The sequence below is a fragment of the Marmota marmota genome, unplaced genomic scaffold, assembly GCF_001458135.2.
Source record: "Marmota marmota marmota unplaced genomic scaffold, marMar, whole genome shotgun sequence".
Taxonomy (NCBI): domain Eukaryota; kingdom Metazoa; phylum Chordata; class Mammalia; order Rodentia; family Sciuridae; genus Marmota; species Marmota marmota.
The window spans coordinates 1,343,187-1,348,994 of NW_026000108.1; the positions used below are offsets into that span (position 1 = coordinate 1,343,187).

Sequence of the window (5,808 nt, forward strand, 5' to 3'; positions counted from 1 at the left end):
GGGGTGGCGGCACCGCCAGGTTCCCTGCCGGTCACCCCTCCCTGTCCGCAAGGGAAAAGCCAAGCGCCTGGCTAGGCCTTCCAGTATCCCACCCAGAGCAGCTCTGGGCCCCCACGCCCGGTACCAGCACCGCTGACTGCTCCAGCGCGCGCGGGCTGGCAAAAGCTTCCTCCCGCCTAGCCTGCAGCCGGCCTCCAGCTCCAGAAGACAGTGACCTCAGCCCCACCGTCCCCTCCTGTCCTTAAGTTGGGGGTGGATGGAGTGAAGCAGGCTGAGAAAAGGTGGGGACCCGCGGGATGTAGGCCTTGGCCACTTTGGCCCTCCCCAGTAGGCCCCTTCTAACAGGCCTGCACCCCAATCCAGGGACACCAGGCGCTTCCTTGGGATTTCCCTCACTCTGACCACTTCCCCCGGCCTTTGCTCTCAGGCTCCCTGCAGAAGGCCTTACCCACCCTTTCCCTGCCCTCTCCATCTTTTTTTTTTTTTTTTTAAGAGAGAATTAATATTTATTTTTTAGTTTTCGGGGGACACAGCATCTTTATTTTATTTATTTTTTTTTGAGAATTTTAATATCTATTTTTTAGATTTCGGCAGACACAACATCTTTTTTTGTATGTGGTGCTGAGGATCGAACCCAGGCCGCACGCATGCCAGGCGAGCGCGCTACCGCTTGAGCCACATCCCCAGCCCCTTTATTTTATTTTTATGTGGTGCTGAGGATCCAACCCAGCACATGCCAGGTGAGCGCGCTATCGCTTGAGCCACAGCCCAGCCCCTGCCCTCTCCATCTTGTTCATGTGTATAAATTTAGGGCATGGTCCCTCTCTCTCTGCACTCTGGGTGTACAAGTGAGGAACTCCTGATCCCAGCCAGCTTCCTAGTCTTTGAGATGTTATTTGAAGCTCCCTCCCCTTCACCCACCTCTCCCAGCACAGCTCACTGGGAAAAAGGAGCCACCCTAGTCCTTTTCCCTTTAAGAGATGGCCCTGCGAGGGCCTGGAAGTCCCATCTCCCCAGGGAGGAGATGGTACTATTTATTTCAGGGCACTTTGAGGATGGTCATACTAAGTGTACCCATTTCAGTTTATAAAAATATAAACAGGCTGAGGCTGTGGCTTAGTGACAGGGCACTTGCCTAGAATGTGTGAGGCACTGGGTTCAATCCTTAGCACCACATACAAAAGTAAAAAAGTATGCTATCCATCTATAACTACAAGAGAAAAAAATTTAAATATAAAGAAGTTGTTTTTTTGTTTTTTTTTTTTTGGTACAGGTATTGAACCCAGGGGCACTTAACCACTGAGCCACATCCCCAGTCCCTTTTTGTATTTTATTAGGGTCAGGGTCCTGCTGAATTGCTTAGGGCCTTGCTAAGTTACTGAGGCTGGCTTTGAACCTGTGATTCTCCTGCCTCAGCCTGTAAACCCCTAGGATTACAGGCATGTGCCACTGCACCTGGCTGCATTGTACACTCTTAACACTCGTGAAGCCATGAAGGATGACCCTGACATGGTAGTCCAAGCTCAGAACCCTGCCCAGTCATTTGTTTTAGCACCATGGACTTTTTGTGTTTGTGTGTGAGCGCTGAGAATTGAACCCAGGGGTGCTTTACCATTGAGCTACATCCCAAACCTTTTTTTCAGACTGGGTCTCACCAAGTTCCTGAGGGCTTCATTAATTGTTGAGACTGACCAACGGTTCTCCTGCCTCAGCCTCCAGAGTTGCTGGGATCACAGGCTGAGCACCAGCTCACCTAACTTGATACCAAGGACTCTCCCACACTGTATGTGTCCTCCCAATGTTCCATGACCCTCGCTTAGTGTTTACACTGAGAAATCTGGTGGGATGTCCAGGGTAACACAGGCCCACTTAGGAAGGCATTAGGGAAGGGGCTCGGCATTTGGCTGGGGGATTTAGAATCAGGGTGCCACAGGAAGACAGCAAGGAAGGGCTGGGTGTGCTATCTTCAGGCCACACTTGGCTTCTTTTGTGTTTTGTTTTTGGTTTTTGGTGCTGGAGCTCCACATTCCAGGCAAGTACTGTACTCCTGAACCATATCTCCAGTCCCTACACTTGGGTTCAGGGCAGGTAGAATTGGATTTGCCTCTATTGAGTCTGTTTTGTGGTACTAGGAGTGAACCCAGGGGTTCTCTAACACTGACCTATACCCCCAGTCATTTTTATTTTATTGGTATCAGGATTGAACCCAATAGCATTTAACCACTAAGCAACATCCCCAGCCTTTTAAATTTTTTTTTTTTTTTTTTTTGGTACCAGGGGTTGAACTCAGGGGCACTCAACCACGGAGCCACATCCCCAGCCTTATTTATTTATTTATTTAATTTTATTTAGAGACAGGGTCTCACTGAGTTGCCTCACCACTGCTGAGGCTGGCTTTGAACTCACTATTCTCCTGTCTCAGCCTCCTGAGCTGCTGGGATTACAAGCATGTACCATCACACCCAGCTCTTTTTAATTTTTATTTTGAGACAGGGTCTCATTAAGTTGCTTAGGGCCTTGTTAAGTTGCAGAGGCTGGATTTGAACTTGTGATTCTCCTGCCACAGCCACTTGAGCCGCTGGAATTACAGTCATGCACCACTCCACTCAGCTTATTTGTTTTGAGCAAGGTCTCTAAATTGCTGAGGGTCTCACTGAGTGGCCCAGGCTGGCCTTGAATGTGGAATCGTCCTGCTTCAGCCTCCTAAATAACTGGGATTACAGGTGTGCACCACCATGCCTGGCTCCCTAGTGGGGTTTTCCCAGGAAGTGTGATAAAGGGAGAGAGGATCAGTGGAGTCAAGGGTATATGCAAGAGAGAGGCTGTAAGCCTTGTTTGAGAGACTTAAACTTGGGAAGGGAAGGACAGGAGGGCACAGTGAAAGGTGGCATGATCACTGGCCTGTGGGCTGAAAGGGGATTTGGAGCCAGGTACCAAAGTGAGTGAGCTGAGGAAAGGGATACTTACCACTGAGTGGTGGATGGCTGCAGCTTACTGGTGCAGGCTGCAACTAGAAGCCCCGACCCTCCAGGAGAAGAGCCTAAGGCAGGATGAAGAGCCAGGTTGCCCTTCTCCAGGTACATGCAGTTGAAGGAAGCAGAGAGCTATCTCCAGCCCCTTCTTGTGCCATTGGAATGACCTCCATACAGCGGTGTCTCCAGATTAGGGTGTGCATGGGATGGAGGTCCAGCCTGCTTCCTCTCACAGACACACCTCCTATCCTTCAACTAACACAATCCTGGATTGATGGAAACAGCTCGGCTAAAACACTGTTCTCACCAGCCTCCTTTGAAATTAAATCCAGGACTTGGGATAAAGGTCTTTGAAGGGAGGGTGATCCATTTGATGTCTCTGCTTCTTCCTGCCTATGTACCATTGTGAGAAGAAAGGAGCCTGGACTTTCTGCCTTGGGCTCACTCGTACCTAAGAGTGAAAGCATATTTCAGCCAGTTATCTGGAATGTCTTTGCACATAAAGCTGGGCTTATCCCTAACAAATTGAAGGACAGATTTCTAGAATTTGGATCACTGGATCACAGCAAATGTGAATGTCTATTTTGTAAACTTTCAAAGTGTAACACACATGAAATGTCAAAGTCCTAAATAAAGCATTTTCCCATCATATACATACCCAGGCTATCTGTGCTTGATCCAGGTGGAAGGCTGCCACTCTCCAGAAGCCTCAAGTACCCTCTGACCTCACATTCTCTCAAAAGTAAACTCTGACTATTGCTACCAGCAAATATCACTTTTGGCTTTTTAATTTTTTTTCCTTATATAAATGGAATCAGTGTAGAGTTTTTTATTTATTTATTTTTATATTAGTAATGTATGGATCCTATGGGCATTTAGCCAATGAGCCACATCCCCAGCCTGTTTCTTATTGTGGCACAGGGTCTCACTAATTTGCCTAGGACCTTGTTTAGTTGCTAAGCCTGGCTTTGAACACATGATCCTCCTGCTTTAGTCTCTCATGTCACTGGGATTACAGACATGCACCACTGTGCCTGGTGGCTTTTTAAAATTTACTTTTATGTCTCTCAAATTTATTAATTTTGTGAGTAATGGTAGTTTGTTATTTTTCATTGCTTTATAGTATCCTATTGAGTGAATTGAATATACCATAATTTGTTTGCTAATACAATGGTTGATCGACTCTTGATTTTTGGTCATAATAAATAAAGTTGATGGTACTTTTTTTTTTTTTTTCAGTACTGGGGATTGAACCCAGGGGCACTCTACCACTGAGCTATATCCCAAACTTTTTAAAATTTTACTTTGAGACAGGGTCTTGCTAAGTCGTTGGCCCAAAGCCTGCAACCATCCTGCCTCAGCCTCCTGGATTGCTGGAATTACAGGTGTGCATCACCACCCAACTAGTTGACATTAATATTCTTGTACTGAGTTTCTGCTGAGTATGCATGGCTTCTAGGGCAATAGGATTGCTGGGCAGAGGGCATGCTTAAGTTTTTATTATTTTTTTAATTTATTTTTTTAGGGCTGGAGATGTGGCTCAAGTGGTAGTGTGCTTACCTGGCATGCATGAGGCACTGGGTTCGATTCTCAGCACCACATAAAATAAAAATAAAAGATATTGTGTCCACCTAAAACTAAAAAATAAAATATTGAAAAATTATTTTTTAGAAGTAGTTGGACACAATACCTTAATCTTGTTTATTTATTTTATGTGGTGCTGAAGATGGAACCCAGGGCCTCGCACGTTCTGAACGAGTGCTCTACCACTGAGCCACAACCCCAGCCCCTTCAGTTTTACTTTTGACAGATGGTTTTCCACAGGGGCTGCTCAGTTCCCTGACACAGGCAGAGCAAGAGTGATGCAGTCATTCCACATTCCCACCCACAACTGGTTCTGAGATGATTGTGGTTCAAATCATTCTGGAGGATAGTGACATATTGTGGTTTCATTTTGTATTTCTTTAATGACTAAAGTGTTTTTCTTTTGTTTTTGTTTTTAGCCATATTAAGGATTGAACCAGGGCCTTACACATGCTGGGTAAGTGCTCTACCGTTGAGCTACAAACCCAGAATTTATGAATTTATTCATTCAATTATTAATTTATGGTGTTACTGGGAATTTGAACCCAGGAATGCTCTACCACTGAGTTATACCCCCAACCCTTTGTTATTTTGAGACAAGGTGTTGTTAGGTTGCCCAGACTGGCCTTGAACTTTGTGATCCTCCTGCCTCAGCCTCCCCATTTGCTGGGATAACAGATAGCTTCTTTCCTTCTCTCTTTTTGGCAGTTCCTATTCACCAACCAACTCATGGTTGGTCCTGATCAGAGACATAGTCAACATTGAGCTAATAAGCTTAAATTTCAAGGTCTGTCCTCTGTGTGGACCTTTATGAAACAGGGCAGTCACGTGGACTATTTACTTTTCTTTCTTGAAATATTCACACATGATTTATTGTTTTTGGACTATTTACTTTTTGATAAAATTTCTAAAAGTAAAGTATTTTAATTGCAATTGGTTAAGACTGCCAATTGTGGAGGGGCTGCCATCTTTCCACTGCCTTCTCTGGTTTAATGGTGAGGAGCCTAGGTGTGATTTGCATTCCAGTAGTTATACATCGTGCTTGAGGTTTGTTGGGGATCCTTAAGCTTTGTAGATTGTAAACATTTTTTTTTTAAGAGAGAGAGAGACACACAGAGAGAGAGAATTTTAACATTTATTTTTTTAGTTTTTGGCCGACACAACATCTTTGTTTGTATATGGTGCTGAGGATCGAACCCGGGCTGCACGCATGCCAGGCGAGCCGCTACCGCTTGAGCCACATCCCCAGCCC

General features: G+C 45.5%; 1 protein-coding gene across 1 annotated transcript in view; it reads right to left on the reverse strand.

Annotated features, from left to right (window-relative positions):
- Letm1 (leucine zipper and EF-hand containing transmembrane protein 1) overlaps window positions 1–5,808 on the reverse strand; it is a 52,163-nt gene that overhangs the window by 38,875 nt on the left and 7,480 nt on the right. The window lies entirely within an intron of this gene.